This window comes from Saimiri boliviensis, chromosome 8 (genome assembly GCF_048565385.1).
Source record: "Saimiri boliviensis isolate mSaiBol1 chromosome 8, mSaiBol1.pri, whole genome shotgun sequence".
Classification (NCBI taxonomy): Eukaryota; Metazoa; Chordata; class Mammalia; order Primates; family Cebidae; genus Saimiri; species Saimiri boliviensis.
Window position 1 is genome coordinate 26957240 of NC_133456.1, and position 17628 is coordinate 26974867.

The window sequence follows — 17628 nt, forward strand, 5'->3', positions numbered from 1 at the left end:
GGGCATCACTTAAACAACAGAACAGTTGTACAGTGAACTTCCACATGACAAATGTGGAGGCTGCGTCATTTCTGTATTTGCAGTGCCCAGCATTGGAGAAATACACTTTTGATGATGGATAGACAAATGGATGGACAGATGGGTGGACAGATGGGTGGAAGGATTGACAAACAGACCTGAATGGCAGAAAGCCAAACTTAGATATAATGCCTGCTTTTGTTTATGTGAATTGGAGAGCACAATTGACGACTTCAGACACTTGCAATTTCCTCTTTATTGTCTCCCACTACCCCGTCCATGTCAACTCTTCATGTGTTGGAGGAGAGGGGAAAGTAAGCCTATGTGTTCTCTGTTGGGGAGAATCTGCAGAACCTCAAGATGGTGGACCATGGACCTTACACTCATGGTGGCCAAGGGATGTTGCTGCCTGTCTAGATATACATTCATGAATTAATTGCTTCCTTGGATGCCTTGTAGGTCAGGGATCATGAGCCTCTCATATGCTTTGCGGCAAAAACCTTGGCACTGGGGAGGCCACTAATGGCAGTTTGGGGCATGAAGGTGACCTTTTGGTGGGTCGGATCAGGGCTATGGCCTATCAACCCAATGGAGGTGGCCAGTAGCACTATCCTCTCCTGAGCCAGCCCCACCCACTCAGCTCTCCCAGCCCCGAAGCTTACAGTCCCAACTGAGGTCTAAGTTTCTTTATCCGTTATACCAGTTTCTTTATCCATTCACCTATTGATGGGTACTTAGGAACCCAGGACTGACCACTTTCTTGTTCCCGCTCAGCTTAGGCAGACTTACAAACATCACCTCATTTCCAGGAATCTTCTCTCCCCTCATACTAGTTTTTCTTTGTATTTTATTTTTTTAATTGTGTAAGATATACAACATGATGTTTTGATATATACAGTAAAATGGCTACTATAGTCAAGCAAATTGTTATATATATCATCTCACCGTTATGTGTGAGTTGGGGGTGGAGGGGGTAAGAGCACCTAAAATCTACTCTCAGCAAATTTTCAACATGCAACACAGTATTATTAACTATGGTACTCAGGCTGTACATTAGATCCCTAGGCTGATTTATCTGACATAACTGCAAGTATGTACCCTTTGATAGATTTCTCCCCAATTCTTTGCCGCACCCCCGCCCCCCGCAACGGTTCTACTCTCTGTTTCTATGAGTTCGACTTTTTTTTTTTTTTTTTTTTTTTTTTTTTTTTTTTTTTGAGACGGAGTTTCGCTCTTGTTAACCCAGGCTGGAGTGCAATGGCACGATCTCGGCTCACCGCAACCTCCGCCTCCTGGGTTCAGGCAATTCTCCTGCCTCAGCCTCCCGAGTAGCTGGGATTACAGGCACGTGCCACCATGCCCAGCTAGTTTTTTTGTATTTTTAGTAGAGACGGGGTTTCACCATGTTGACCAGGATGGTCTCGATCTCTTGACCTCGTGATCCACCCGCCTCGGCCTCCCAAAGTGCTGGGATTACAGAGTTCAACTTTTTTAGATTCCACACATAAGTGAGATCACTCAGTGTTTGCCTTTCTGCGCCTGGCTTATTTCACTTAGCATAATGTCCTCCAGGTTCTTCATGGCCCACATCGTTGCAAATAGCAGGATCTCTGTTTTTAAATACTGAATAATATTATATACCACAGTTTCTTTATCCATTCGTCTGTTGATGGGTACTTAGCTTGTTTCCCTGTTTTGGCCCTTGTGAATAATGCTGCACCCTGGTAATTGTTTTGAACCTAAGGTGGAAGGAACTTCCGCTGTGCACGATAACCTGGCGCAAGTGCATGCTTCTCCTGCTTGTGCCTCTGACCCGGCAGTGCAGAACCTCCACCTCAGGCTTTGATGACCAGCAAGTAAAGAGCTAAAAAGTGGTTTTAGACTGTTGCTCTAAATCTCAGCGATGACCAATAAGCGATTTTCCAGTTGCTTGGGAAGTAGAAGGCAAGGGGTACAATGCGTAGATCATGCAGGTCAGAGTCCTCTCCCATGTTGGATATTGAAGGGCTGTGGCAGGTTTCAATTGCTAGGGCTGGACTGTGGTAACCACTTGACACAGTGAGCAGGAACTTCAGGTCAGAAAGATAAAAAGACGCCAGGAGTATAGATATTTATGTTGATTTCTACTGACCCCATAAATACTTGCAGCACCATCAGCTGGTACAAGACAGTCCCCAACCATTTTGTGGCTGTTTTCCCAGATCATGATGTCAGGCCTAAGAGGCTGCCCAGCTCTTTGAGCCTCGGTATCCTGCTCAGTAAAGTGGGGATAATAACCCTTGTCTCACAGAGCTGTCGTGAGGGTTAAAGAAGAGCACTCGTAAGAAAACACAGTAAGTGTTTCCTATGATTTCCATACAAATCGACATAAATATCTTTACTCCTGACATCTTTCTATCTTTCTGACCTGAAGTTCCTGCTCACTGTGCCAAGTGGCTACCACAATCCAGCCCTAGAAATGGAAAACTATGAAGAAATAGCACATTGATTCTCTTCAGTAAGGCCCTCCAGTTACCAAAAAAGGCAAGTGTCACCTTGGGAAGCTGAGCGGGGAGAATCACTAGGCATTCAAGAGCAGCCTGGACAACAGAGCAAGACCCTGTTTCTACAAAAAACTGTTTTAAAATTAGCCAGGCATGGTGGCTTATGGCTGTCGTCTCAGCTACTCAGGAGGCTGAGGCTGGAGGATCGCTTGAGTCCAAGAGTTCAAGGCTGCAGTGAGCTAGGATTAAGTCACTGCACTCCAGCTTAGGTGACAGAATAAGACACCATCATCACCAACAACAAAATAGAGGAAAGACAGGTGCAGAATTAAATGCCATCTCCATGCTGGTATGCTAGTAACCGCCCCTGAAGACCTTGGACTTGTGGTCAAAGTATTCTCATCATTTCCCCTTTTTTCCTCCTCCAACCTGTTTCCTATATTATGGAGGGATTAGTGGGCTCAAAATCATAAATTCTGTGGGGATAGGAACCAATCCTGTCCTTGTTAAATGTTATCTGCTCAGTGCCTGGCACCTAGTAGGCATTCACTAAAACAAAGAATGAGTAAGTTGTCAGACCAATCAGGCCACAAAATAAATTATGACAAAGATTCTGGAGCTCTAGCCCCTCTAGTAGCTGCAGGCTGATGACTGGCTGATGGAGGAAAAATATATAGACAGCTATAACATGTCACTGAACAGGAGCACTTAGCAAAGATCTCTTGTAGCAAAGCCCAGGCAAACATTTGTGGAGGAAGCACCTTTAAAATACACTAGGAAAGTCCTTTCCCTGGGGAACTGTGGAACTGTATAACAGAATCTCACTCAACAATTTAAAGGAACAAAGTACTTCAACAGGCAATGACGTGGGTGAGTCTCAGCGCATTGTGCTAAGTGCAGAAAGCTGAACACAAAAACTCTCAAAGCATTGTACTAAGTGAAAAAAGCTGGGCACAAAAGGCTTTTCCATTTATATTACATTCTGGAAAAGAAAAAACTGTAGGAACAAAACAGATGAGTGGTTGCCTGAAGGTGGAGAAGGAGATTTCTGCTTTTTACCAAATATGTCCGGCTTTCTTCCTTCCAGGTGCATGATAGGATGTACTTTTCTACCCCTTTGAAGTGTGGCCCTGTGACTTGCTTTGATCAAAGAAATGTAAATGGGAGTGAAACGTGATGTTCACTTCTCTAGCCTCAGAAATCGCAGAAATATGTGCTGGGATGGAGTCGTTTGTGGCCTGGGACACTGAGCACCTCAGATGAACATAGTGCGTTGCTGACCAGAGTTGAACTGGTATGAGAAATAAACGTTGTTGTGTTAAGGGACAGATTTAGGCATCACTTGACTTGTTACTGCATTCCTTAGCTGACCCTGATGAGTACAGCTCTCCAAAAATAACCCTAGTTACTGCAGTTCTTACAAATGGTTTGATTCTTAGTTCAGTGCCATGGGACATTTATGTTATCTTTTTTTTTTTTTTTTTTTTTTTTTTTTTTTTGAGACAAGTTGTTATTATATTGCCCAGGATGAAGTGCAGTGGTGCAATCAGAGCTCACTATAACCTCAAACTCCTGGGCTCAAGCAATTCTCCCATTCCACCACAGCCTCCGGAGTAGCTTAGACTACAGGCGTGTACCACCAGGCCCAGCTAATTTTTTTTTTTTAATTTTTCTTTAGAGATAAGGTCTTGTCATGTTGCCCAGGCTGGTCTTGAACTCCTGGCCTCAAGCAGTCCTCCTGCCTCAGCCTCCCAAAGTGTTGAGATTATAGGCATGAGCCACCATGCCCAGCCCCATTTATGATTATCATTAACATTCTTCAACTACGTTGTTTTAATTTGTTTTAAAGAATTTAAATCAGAAGTACTTATTGTGTGGCTAATATTTGCCAAAGCTGCTGTGTGAAGCTTTGTGATACGAGTGAGCTGTTGAACCAGAAGTACCTAGATTTGAAACTCACCTCTACTGCAGTGAGACCTTGATGAATTTCTTAACTACTACAGTCATTCATTTCTGCCTCTATAAAATAGAAGTAGTGAAACCAGAGAATTTAGACGTATGCTGAGGGATTGAATGATAGGATGTCTCCAAGGTGTGTCTAAATGATAGGGTGCATCTAAGGCTCTGGCCCTGAAAGGAAGCAGGCGTGAGGTTCTGTGTATTAGGCTCTGTGGCAGGCACACTTGAAGCAGCAGTCTTGTTATATAATGGAAAAAACTAAAATATTAATTCCTCTGCCCTATCTCCTGCTTACTTCACAATTGTGCAAGTAAGGCATTATCACTGTGATATTATTATCATCAATAATATAAGATCAGCCAGGCACAGTATCTTATGCCTGTAATCCCAGCACTTTGGGAGGCCAAGGTAGGAGGATCTCTTGAGCCAGGAGTTCAGGACCAGCTTGGCCAACATGGCAAAACCCTGTCCCTATAAAAAATACAAAAGTTAGTCAGGCATGATGATGTGTGCCTGTAGTTCCAGCTACTCAGGAGGCTAAGGTGGGAGAATCAGTTGAACCCAGGAGGTGGAGGTTTCAGTGAGCCAAGATCATGACGCTGTCCTCCAGCCTTGGCAACAGAGTCAGCCCCTGTCTTAAAAAAAGAAAAAAAAAAAAGCTGTATTGGACAATACGTCATAATTTTGTAATCCATGTAGATCTTGATCTATATTTATCCTGGTGTTAAGTTAATCAGGAGCAAGGTCCAAGTTTCCTGCCTCTCCATACCCATCACTCCCAGTGGGAAGTCCCTTGTCCCTCACTTCCTTACTGGTTGCTTCACATCTTGCACTGAGGCTAATTGCTGTAAAGATCAAGGGACATTACAGCCATCTTAGCCTGTAAAATAGCAGCAGCTTTCCAGTATCAGAATGTGAGACCTGGACAGCTTTCTAGGGAGGTCATATGGGCCAGGGCTTTAAAAGTCCTGCCCACAGAGAGGGAGAGCTGCTGGTTCAGGAAGAAGTTATCACTGGGCAGAGGCCACATGCATAAAATAAGTGGGGAGATTTTCCAAAAGCAACATTTACTCAATTTAAATGCTACTTCATTAATATGAGATAATGTCCTTTCTGCATTTTTGGTAATAAAAATGCCCCTTACTTTATGAAACAATGGTGATCGAAGATGGTCGTTTTCTGCACCTACACTTAGCAGCTCCATGTCAGTCCCCTCTGCAATCAATTTTTTTTTGACATATCACTAGTTTTTTTCTAAGCCTTTAAATCTATGAGCCACTAATGTGGTCCAGTCTTGCAATGCTACAAAAGAGGATATTCAGGCCCAGTGAGGCTGAATGACTTTTCCTGAAGTTTCCAAATGTCCCTGGTTGTATTTTCCCCAGCAGGATAGAAATATCCTCATACGGTGGGATAGAAGAGTGCAGGCTTCACAGACAGATCTAGATGCAAATCCTGGGCTCAAATGAGCTCCTTACTAGGATAGAAGCTTGATAAGGCCATGGAATTTTCAGATCTTAGTTGTTGTTTTGTTTTCTACTTTTAAAACCAGGACACTTAAGGAATTAAAAGGAAGTCTTGGTCGGGCACGGTGGCTCACGCTTGTAATCCCAGCACTTTGGGAGGCCGAGGGGGGTGGATCACCTGAGGTTGGGGATTCAAGACCAGCCTGACCAACATGGAGAAACCCCATCTCTACTAAAAATAGAAAATTAGCTGGGCATGGTGGCACATGCCGGTAATCCCAGCTACTCAGGAGGCTGAGGCAGGAGAATTGCTTGAACCCCAGGAGGCGAAGGCTGTGGTGAGCCAAGATCACGCCACTGCCCTCCAACCTGGGCAACAAAAGTGAAACTCTTTCTCCAAAAAAAAAAAAAAAAAAGGAAATTTCAGCCGGGCACAGTGGCTCAAGCCTGTAATCCGAGCACTTTGGGAGGCTGAGGTAGGTGGATCACCTAAGGTCAGGAGTTTGAGACCAGCCTGACCAACATGGTGAAACCCCATCTCTACTAAAAATACAAAAAATTATTTGGGCATGGTAGCAGGCACCTGTAATTCCAGCTACTCAGGAGGCTGAGGCATAAGAATTGCTTAAACCCAGGAGGCGGAGGTTGCAGTGAGCCAAGATCACACCACTGCACTCCAAGCCTGGGCAAAAAGAATGAAACTCTGCCTCAAAAAAAATAATAAAATAAAAAATAAAAAAATAAAGGAAGTCCCTTTCAAAGGGCAGACCCAGACTTCTTCACAGCAACATGCAAAGCCAGAAGGCAGTGAGGCAACATCTATGAGGTTATTAATTGAATCCTGAAAGCAATAGGCAAACTTTGTCCAACAGAAATGATTTTAGGGAACCTGGCATTCAAGGAAAACCATTCCATGGGGACATCTGCCAACTAAGAGAGGAATCAAAACACAGAACTTGGAAATGAAAAGGCTACGAGGGATAAGTATCGGATGGATTTGGAAATAGAATTAATGCTAAAAATGGAATAAATTAAGTTTTGGAAACAGAATATGTTCTAAAACCCTGATAGAGTAAAAATAATATAGGCAACAAAACAGGAGATAAGGAAGAATGCTGTTCTTCTGCTTATTTTTGGTGTCTATCTATATACATCCTAGCACAGTTCCTGACATATTGTAGGCACTCAATAGATGCTGAGGGCCATTATTATGGCTTTCTTGAAGAGGTGAATAAGAGCTTTAAATTCTAACTATAATAACCCCCTGTATTCGTTGGGGTTCTTAGTTGCAGGTGTAGGCATTCAATCTGTTTGATTTAAAGGATATCAGGTGACTCACAGAATTTCCAGAGGGTCTTGGAAGATCCATAGACAGAAACAGTGGTCAGATCACTCTGCAGGAGGGCTCTAGTGAAGACAGCTTCACTGCCACCACCACAGGGCATGGACCACACAGCACCCACCACAGACCCTGGCAGGATGCTAACACTTCAGGCTCCGCTGCCCCTGAAAGCCAGAACAAAAAGGACTCTGTGCCTGCTTCCTTTCATTTCTCTCTTCTTCTTTTTTGCTTTTTGAGTCAGCTCACTCTGTCACCCAGGCTGGAGTGCAGTGACACGATCTTGGCTCACTGCAACCTCTGCCTCCCAGGTTCAAGCAATTCTCCTGCTTCGGCTGCCTGAGTAGCTGGGATTATAGGCATGAATGACCACACCCAGCTAATTTTTGTATTTTTTGTAGAGATGGGGTTTCACCATGTTAGCCAGGCTGGTCTCAAACTCCTGACCTCAGGTGATCTGCCCACCTCATCCTTCCAAAATGCTGGTATTACAGGCATGAGTCACTGTGTCTGGCTCATTTCTCTTTTAAATACAAGTTCTAGGCAGGTGCCTCTGACTTATGGTGCCAGGTAACAGACCAGTACCCCAGCAACAAGAGAGGCTGTGATAGCAAGTTCCTGGCTTCTACCTTGCAGAGCCAGGCCTTAGGATAGGGAGATCCCCAGCTGCAGGGAGGGCCGCAAAGATGCCCAGCAGCCTTAGAAAGGGCAATTGCTGTCCACTCCACCTCCTACAAACCCCTTCTGATGCCTGGTGATCCAAAGACCAAAAGAATCCTGAAAGGGCTTGAAACTTGTAGTAAATGGATTTCTTACTTATTCAAAGCTTCTGCTAATTCACTGAAACATATTTACATAAAATTCTAAAATCACAGAAAAGGGACCCTCTCATCCAATGTAAAAACGCTGTTATCAGAGACCTCTCAGTTCTAGCTAAAAGAATGAGAGAGTTGATGTTATTTAAAAATATAGTCTGGGTAGAGAGGCTCACACCTGTTATCCCAGCACTTTGGGAGGCTGAAGTGGGCAGATCACCTGAGGTCAGGAGTTCAAGACCAAACGGGTCAACATGACGAAACCCTGTCTCTACTAAAAATATAAAAAATTAGCGGGGCATGGTGGCAAGCACCTGTAATCCCAGCTACTCGGGAGGTAGAGGCAAGAGAATCACTTGAACCTGGGAGGCCGAGGTTGCAGTGAGCCAAGATTGCATGCACCATTGTGCTCCAGCCTGGGTGACAGAGTGAGACTCCATCTCAAAAAAACAAACAAAAATATATGTATCATATATATATGTAAACCATGTGTAAAGAAAAATATAGTTTTACTATATAGAGAGAGTTCAGTACTATCCATGTTTTCAGACATCCACTTGGGGGTCTTGGAACAAATGCTACATGGATAAGGAGGAACTACTGTTCTTGACCCTTAGCTTGCAAGGGCACAGGGCATTTATGAAGAGGATGGCTATAGAGAAGGAAGATGTGGAGAAACCTCTCCAGATGAAGCGGATGTGTCCCAACGGCATCCTTTGTGAAAAACAACAGTATTAAAGGTAAAACCAGCACAAGTGGAAGAGAAATGTTTTAAAACATCAGATGGAGATCCTTTGGTTTAAAAAATATTAAATACACCTCAACAAACTAAGCATAGAGGGAACATACCTCAAAACAATAAAAACCAGCTATGACACACCCACAGCTAACATCATATTGAATGGGGAAAGGTTGAAAACATCCCCACTTAGAACTGGAACGAGACAAGGATGCCCACTCTCACCACTCCTCTTCAACATAGTACTGGAAGTCCTAGCTGGAGCAGTCAGGCAACAGAAAGAAATAAAGGGCATCCACGTTGGAAAAGAGGAAGTCAAACGATCTCTGTTTGCCAATGATGCAATTGTATACCTAGAAAACCCTAAAGCCTCCTCCAAAAGACTCTTAGATTGATAATTAAATTCAATAGTCTCAGGTTACAAAAAGCAATGTACACAAATCAGTAGCACTACTGTACATCAACAATGACAAAGCCAAGAATCAAATCAAGAACTTAATCCCTTTTACAATGGCTGCAATAAATAATAAATAGATAAATAAATAAAATACCTACACATATACTTACCCAAGGAGGTAAAAGATCTCTATAAGGAGAACTACAAAACACTGCTGAAAGAAATCACAGATGATGCAAGCAAATGGAAATTTGCTATATTCCATGCTCATGGATTGGAAGAATCAATATCAAGAATAAATATACTACCCAAATATCAAGAATAGGCTCAATGCAATTCCTATCAAAATACCAATATCATTTTTCAAAAAATTAGAAAAAAAAATTCATATGGAACCAAAAAAGAGCCCATAGCCAAAGCAATCCTAAGCAAAAGCGTCACATTACTCAAATTCAAATCATACTGCAAGACTATAATAACCAAAGCAGCATGGTACTGGTATAAAAGTAGATACATAGACCAATAGAACAGAATAGAGAACCCAGAAATAGAGTCAAATACTTAAAACCAACTGTTTTTTGATAAAGCATACAAAAATACAAATTGGGGAAAGGATACCCTATTCAATAAATGGTGCTGGGAAAACCGGATAGCCATATGTAAGAGAATGAAACTTGATTTCTTTCTCTCACCTTACATAAAAATCAACTCAAGATGGATCAAAGATTTTAAGACCTGCAACCATAAAAATTATAGAAGAAAACCTAGAAAAAAAACTATTTAGATATAAATTATTTGACTAGACCAATATCCAAAATGTATATTTAACAAATACATTTATACATGCAATTTAATACATATGATTTTATTAATGCTGTATTTAATGAATATTGACTCATCTAATTCTCATGATAACCCCAACAGGTAGTTTGGAAATATTTTCTCCTGTGGGTCGTCTGTTTACTCTGATTATTATTTCTTTTGCTGTATAGAAGCTTTTTAGTTTAATCAGGTCGCATTTACTTTTGCTTTTTGTTGCTTTGGGGGTCTTAGTCATAAATTCTTTGCCTAGACCAATGTCAAAATAGTTTTTTCTAGGGTTTTGGCAAGTTGCCTAGGCTGGTCTCAAATTCCTGGACTCAAGTGATTCTCCTGCCTGGGCCTCCCAAAGTGCTGGGATTATAGGTGTGAGCCACTGCACCCAGCCTTTTTCCCACTTTTTGATGGGCTGATTTTTTTTCTTACTGATTTGAGTTTCCTATAGATTCTGGATAGTAGTTCTGTGTCAGATGCATAGTTTGGAAATATTTTCCCTTGTTCTGTGGGTTGTCTATTTACTCTGATGATTATTTCTTTTGCTGTACAGAAGCTTTTTAGTTTAATTAGGTCCCATTTATTTTTGCTTTCTGTTGCTTTTGGGGTCTTTTGTAGTTCACACTGTGAATCAATCAATTGAACTTTGACTTGGATTTCATTATGTAGCTGATTTCACTAATGCTGTGTTTCTTTTTTTATCATATTCCCAACAACCTCCTAAACCGTGAAACAAGTTGAGAAGCATACTGTAATGAGAGGAGCACATCCTACTCACTCTCTTGCCCCCCAACACTGTTTGTGTCCAAAGAATTAAGTCAGAATAGCATGGGGAGAAATGACAGATACAGGTGAGGGGACGGAAGGCAGCAAACCACACTGCCAAGTGTGTACCTATGCAACGATCTTGCATGTTCATCACATGTACCCCAAAACCTAAAATGCAATTAAAAAAAAAAAGAATTAAGTCAGAGTAACCATCAATGATAATGGAACTTTGAGATCAATGATAATGGAACTTTGAGGCCATGAATGTTCATTGAGCCTTCCTGTACCCTGATTGATAGGTGTCACAATAAAGCAGACTTTCTCCTCCTACTTCTCTACAGTGGCAGACAGGTCAAAAAACTCACTGGCATCAATGCTATTGATTCCTAAATGTGTATTATTCTTAACTTTCTATTATTAGTTTCTTGGTCATCACCCACTACAGTGTGGACTCCTCAGGAACAGAGACCTCAGTCTTATTTATCATTTGTTTTGGTATCAACCCCTACTCCCTCCTGTTAACACATGGTAGGTGCTTAATAAATACTTCTAAAATTGGCTTTCATTTTAGCCCCTCCCCATTCTATAATACCCCATTCTGTACCCTCTTTGGCTCATGCGTTTGGCTGAAGATCAAGCTGGCATTTTTGGCTAATTTATTTTTATTTTTATTTTTTGACTCTCAATAGGAAATACAGTTAATTTATTCTTAAATATCCTTGTGAATGTGCCAAACAGTTGACAAGTCAAGAGTGGTATTACTAATAGACTATAGTGTCATATATCTAAAGCAAGGTTCATGGTCCATGATTCTCTGGTCTATCAGCCGTAATAACTTTCTGCAAGTTACTAGTAATGTGATATTGCAACATGTGGGTAATAAAACATGGCAGGGAATCAATTGACTCATGGAAGACTAAAATTAGAAATGAGCTCTGGAAATGTTGGTATCAGTCAACTCCCCAGTCCTATTTTCCAGATAAGAAAACCAAAGATCAGAGAGGGCAAAGTATTTTGCTGGTTACATAGCTGGTTTATGGAAGGATTGGAATAATAGTCCAGTTTATTATCCTTTCTGTGGCACACATAGTCATTGAAAGTGTGTGTCATAAAGCACATGAGCTACCCAAGCATATCAGGGAGGGCAGGCCTGCAACCACAGCTGTGTTGACTGACTAGGCAGGATATAGGCGAACGTCATCAGTGATTCTGGGAGAAGACCCAGGTGGAGAACATGGGCAGGGATGTGGGGCAGGTATAGATAAGTGTCTGGATGAAATAGTGGCCATGTGGCCTGGTGAGTATAGTGTGGTCTTGAAACCTGGGATTCGGTCCCAGATCTGACACATATCCCTTTGTTACTTAACTTCTCTTTTGCTGAGTGTTTTAGTCAGTAAAAATGTGCCCCTAAAACTGACTTTTCAGAGTTGAGTTGAAGGAGACAATGGATGTCTTGTAATATTCAATCTAGCCCAAGATAAACGTTCTGAAAGATGGTGGTTTCTGGCATCCTAATGGAGGTCAAGCCTTGTGGTTATTCTAGGAGGTTAGAATTGAGAGCCCATCTCCCCTGTCAATCTTTGGGACACTGTTGGGCAGGGATGAGCTCTTACGTTGATGAGGGAAGACCTATCTTCATTGAGCTGATAGCCCTCTAGATCAGAGGTTGGCAACCTATACACCATAAGTTAGATTCAGCCAGCTGCCTATTTTTGTAGGATCCAGAAGTTAAGAATGATTTTTGCATCTTAAATCACTGAAATGAAATTTTAAAATAATCTGTAAAATGTGAAAATTATATACAACAAAATTTCATTGGAACACAGCCATACTCATTTGTGTACATATTGTCTGTAGCTGCATTTGTGCTGTAATAGCATAGTAGTCATGTTAGAGACTGTATGTGATGTCCTCACCACTGCACACTGAAGCAGAACACTACACGTGTCAGTAACACAGCTATGCCTCAACAGTGTTTCAAATGCCATGCATATGATTATACCGTGACATTTTCTTTTTGTTTGGTTGGGGTTTTTTTGAGACAGAGTCTTGCTCTGTCACCGAGGCTGGAGTGTAATGGCACAATCTTGGCTCACTGCAACCTCTGCCTCCTGGGTTCAAGCATTTCTCCGGCCTCAGCCTCCCAAGTAGCTGGGACTACAGGCACCTGCCATCACGCTTGGCTAATTTTTGTAATTTTTGTAAACACAGGGTTTCACCACGTTACCCAGGCTGCTCTCGAACTCCTGGCCTCAAACGATCTGCCCGCCTCAGCCTCTGAAAGTGCTGGAATTACAAGCATGAGCCACATCACCTGCCCCATTTTATTTTCTTTTTATTAAATTATCAATGCATACTCATCAAGTCAAAACAAGAAAAGAAGAAAAAAGGGACTTCAAATGTCATGCATTTAAGTCACAGTGTGAATTATTTTGGGGTATGGAGTAGGGATTATTTTGTTATCAAAATAGATGGCAAAGCATTGTGTGTACTGTGCAATGACAATGTAGATAGGCTAAAATAAGTTTATGTTAATATTACTTCACTAAACACATGTCACAATATTCCCAACTCACAGGGAAGCAACCGTAGGAAAAAAAAAAAAAAAAAAAAAAAAAAAAAAAAAAAAAAAAAAAAAAAAACCAGAAAATTTAAAGTGGAACATCTCATCATAGCAGAATTTCTTCTTAAAATTAAATAATGCAAATAAAGCTGCAATGAAAGCAAGTTTCTGAGTGCTTCATTTGTAAGTGAAGCAAGGAAAGCCATTTAGGGATGAGTTGATTACGTTGTGTTTGATTGCAGCAGCCAAAAAAATGTATACAGAGGAAAGAAACTTGTTCAAGACTATGCAAAACTTGCTCAAGACTGCTTTGGAAAGAATACTTGCTCCAAGAGTTGACATCATTGGGAACAGTATCAATAGCCAATTTTAAAACAAGGCAAATAACTCTGAGTGGTTTTCTTTGAATCTTGATGAGCTGACAGTTGCTACCAATACTACTCAGCTGTTTATTTAAGGAATCAATGACAAGTTTGAAGTGACTAAATAATAAGCCTGTATAACTAGCCTTTGTGGAACAACTATAGGCAAGAATAATTTTAATGGGATTATATACTTTAAATAGGTGAGTATTATAATATGTGGATTAAATCTCACTAAAACCGTGAGTTTTTTTGTTTAACAAATATTTTCAGAGAACTTAGAAATGCAATATTTCAGTATAAACTGAAGTAGAATCCTCTAAGATGTATTACAATTGATGGTGGTAAAGATATGTTGGAACAGGAACCATCTGTAGTTGGGCACATTTTCAAAGCTTGTAAAATTATGAGGTGGTTAAAATATGTGGTTATTCACTGCATGCAGGAGCAAGTATTTTGCAGAAAATGTTTGAATACATCATGTGTTATTGAACCAGTAGTGTTGAGAGTGAACCTCATACCCTCTTAAACAGACTTAACCATCATTGGTTCCAAAAATTTTCGTCAGATAGAGAAGCTAAATACTCTCAATACTCTTACTCACCCTATTATACAGCAGTTTCATGGCTTAGTAATGGCAACATTTTATTGCAAGTTTTTGAGCACAGGACTAAGATTATTTTGAGTGAGAAGAACCACTTTCAATCACCATTATCAAACACTGGATGGCTTTTCAAATACTCTTTTGCTGAAGGCTAGATAATGCTTCTTTTTTTTTTTTTTCCTTGAGATGGAATCTGGATGTCACCCAGGTTAGAGTGCAGTGGCCCGATCTTGGCTCACTGCAACCTCCACCTTTTGAATTCAAATCATTCTCTGCCTTAGCCATCCAAGTAGCTGGGACTATGGGTGTGTTCCACTACACTCAGCTATTTTTGTATTAATAATAGAGACAAGGTTTCATTCCATTGACCAGGCTGGTCTTGAGCTCCTTACCTCAAGTGATCTGCCTGCCTCAGCCTCTCAAAGTGCTAGAATTACAAGCATGAGCCACTGCACCTGGCCGGATAATGCTTCTTAATTAGTTCAACTTATAACTACAAGGCAAAACTGCACTTACTTGCAAATTTTATCCCGTTGTAAAGTCATTTTAACAACTAATGTTGTATGACTCACAAATAACGTAAAGCAGCTTTCCTTACTTACCAGCTGGCCAAAAGTTACAATGAAAAGCAAGATATCCCTTCCCACATAAATCTGCAGCAGACATGTTTTATAAAGTGAAATTATCATCTCAACAGCTGCTTTTTGGTCCCCAATGCAAGTGCAAAGAAAATTTTTTGAAATTTCCATATCTCAAAATCTATTTTCTGTGGTCATTGCAAAAGCTTATGTGTAGTAGAGGGAGGCCTTTTCTGAGTAAAAATTTCCTTTAAGACAATCCTCTCTCAAATTTCCCTGGAGGGGTTTTCATCTAATCAGTCCTAACTCATTAAAAGAAAAAAATTCTTTTTTTTTCCTTTTGGTAACAGCTTTATTGAGATATAATTCACACACCAAACAATTTAATTTGCTCATTTAAATTCAGTGCATCAGCCAGGCGCAGTGGCTCACACTGACTGCACTTTGGGAGGCCAAGGTGGGAGGATCACTTGAGGTCAGGAGTTCAAGACCAGCCAGGGCAGCATGGTGAAACCCCATCTCTACTAAAATACAAAAAGTAGCTGGATGCAGTGGTGGGCACTTGTAATCCCAGCTACTCGAGAGACAGAGGTTGCAGTGAGCCAATATCATGCCACTGCACTCCAGCCTGGGCAACAGAGCAAGACTCTGTCTCAAAAATAAAAAAATAAATTCAGTGCATCACCACAATCATTAACACACTCAATTTTAGAACATTTCCATCATTCCCACAGGAAACCTGAACTTCTCAGCCATCATACTCCAAACCTCCTGTGTCCTCCAATCCCTAGGCACTACTACCCTGCTTTTGGCCTTTGTAGAGTTGCTTATTCTGAACATCTATTATAAATGGAATCATACAATATGTGGGCTTTCTAATCTGGCTCCTTTCACTTAGCATAATATTTTCAAAGTCCATCTATGCTCTAGCATATGTTAGTACTTCATTCCTTTTTATGGTCATATAGTATAGACGGTCCCTGACTTATAATCATTGACTTGTGATCTTTTGACTTTACAGTGTACCCATACTGTTTTCACTTTCAATACAGCATTCAAGAAATCACATGAAATATTCAAAACTTATTATAAAATAGACTTTGTGTTCAATGGTTTTGCCTAAGCATAACTGAGGTAAGTGTTCTGAGCATGTTTAAGGTAGGCTACACTAAGTAATGATGTGTGTGTTAGACGGTTTAAATGAATTTTCAACTTACAATGTTTTCATCTTGTAATACGTTTATTGGAACATAACTCTATTATTAGTTGAAGAGCCTCTGTATTCCATCATGTAGATGCACCATGTTTGGTTTATCTGTTCATTAGTTGATGGACATTGGGTTATTTCTACCTTTTGGCTATTATGAATAATGCTGTGATGTACATTCATGTATGAGTTTTTGTGCAGACATATTTTCATTTCTCTTGAGTATAAACTTAGGAATGGAATTACTGCATCAAAATGGTAATTCTATGTCTAACTTTTTGAGGAACTGTCATACTGTTTTCCAGATTGGCTGTACCATTTTGCATTCTCACTAGCAGTGCATCACAGTTCCAATTTCTCCATCTACCCACCAACACTTGCAATTACCTTTTTTCAATAGTTATTCTAGTGACTATGAAATGGTATCCAGCTCACTCTTAATTCTCCAAGTTGGGGCAATAGGGAAAGTGATCCTCCACGTGAGGACACCACCCTGCGAGCTCAGCTCTAAGAACATCAGGTCATTTCCATTGAAAATTTAAGATTTTTCAAGGGAGGAAAGAATCCCAGAGATTATGTCCTATTGGTAACTAGTTTTTCTTTTCTTTTCTTTTTCTTTTTTGAAACAAGTCTCAGTCTGTCCCTCAGGCTGAAATGCCATGGTGCAATCTCGGCTCACTGCAGCCTCCATCTCCTGGGTTCAAGTGATTCTCGTGCCTCAGCCTCCCAAGAAACTGGGATTACAGGCATGGGCTGCCAGGTCTGCCTATTTTTTTTTTTCATATTTTTAGTAGAGGTGCGGTTTTGCCATGTTGGCCAGGCTAGCCTCAAATTCTTGGCCTCAAGCGATTCACCTGCCTTGGCCTCCCAAAGTGTTAGGATTACAGGCGTGAGCTAGCACACCCAGCCAATAATTAGTTTTTCAACTCACAAACCCACATATTATGTCACCCTCTAAGAAGCCATTATTGGCAATATGGAGATATTTTTCAAGGCACTGTAAATATTTGCAGGGCAGGTTAGATATGCAGCAGGCACTAGGATGTGATGCCATCTGGAGAGTTCTGTAGGCAGCATTGCCCCAGCCCCACCTCTCACCTCACCCTCCTTCTAGTGATGTATAGAGACACTAAAGGATCTTTCTGAGGAAGGGAAGTGACTCGAATTCTGCAAACAGTATTAAGACAAACGCAAACACTGGCCAAGGCTAAATTGCCAAGGAGAAACCAGGACCACTGGAGAGGAGTTGTCATAAAAAAAAGGAGGAGTCTCGTAAAGGAGTCAGGCCCAGCCTCAGGGCAGGAGAGAAGGGTGGTTTCTGGTCCTGACCTGCATGGCAGCTGCTAACCCGGGTAGTGCTGAGATTGGGATATTTGGCCCTAAAGAAACTCAGTCAAGGGCTATTTATTGAGTGCCTACTGTGTGTCCACCTCTGCTGGGTATTGTTCTTACTGGGTGCATATCACAGTGTTTCAAGGTGAGGTTTTCCTGTTATATATGTTCCCACCATATCCTTA